Raw genomic sequence first — 773 nt, forward strand, 5'->3', positions numbered from 1 at the left:
CCCGAGAAGATCTTCGGCCACAACCAGAGGGAGAAACCGAAAGAGTCCAGATCGGGAACACATCTGAAAAAGTAACAAACATAGGAGCAAACCTCGAAACGGGCCTATAAGAGGAACTCATAACCCTCTTAAGGGAGAATTCCGACCTCTTCGCCTGGAAAGCCTCCGACATGCCAGGCATAAGCCCCGACCTGATGTGCCATAAGCTATCTGTTTACCCGGGATCCCGACCTATCCAACAAAGACGCCGGAAGCTCGGATCCGAGCGCATGCAAGCAATAGAAGAACAAGTACAAGCACTGCTAGATGCAGGGTTCATTAGGGAAGTAAAATACCCCCTATGGCTCGCAAACGTGGTCCTGGTAAAAAAGCCCAACGGAAAATGGAGGATGTGCGTCGATTACATAGATCTCAACAAAGCCTGCCCCAAAGACCCATATCCACTACCAAACATCGACGCCTTAGTAGACGCAGCCTCAGGCTATAGTCGAACAAACCCCGCGAACCCCTGAAAGACATGTTCACATGATAAATGGAGGTTTTGCAGGCGGAGGAACATCCAAATCCTCGTGAAAAAGACACCTCAAAGAAGTCTATCACGTCCGAGAAGACAGTCCCCTGCCCGAATTACCTATTATCTCATTTACCCGAGAAGATGCTCAAGGGATAATTCCCGGACACGACGATCCAAAGGTAATCACCATTATCCTAGCAAACGCCAATTTACATCGAACCCTGATTGACCAGGGAAGCTCAGCGGATATCCTGTTCAA

Source organism: Arachis duranensis, chromosome 10, assembly GCF_000817695.3.
Source record: "Arachis duranensis cultivar V14167 chromosome 10, aradu.V14167.gnm2.J7QH, whole genome shotgun sequence".
NCBI lineage: Eukaryota > Viridiplantae > Streptophyta > Magnoliopsida > Fabales > Fabaceae > Arachis > Arachis duranensis.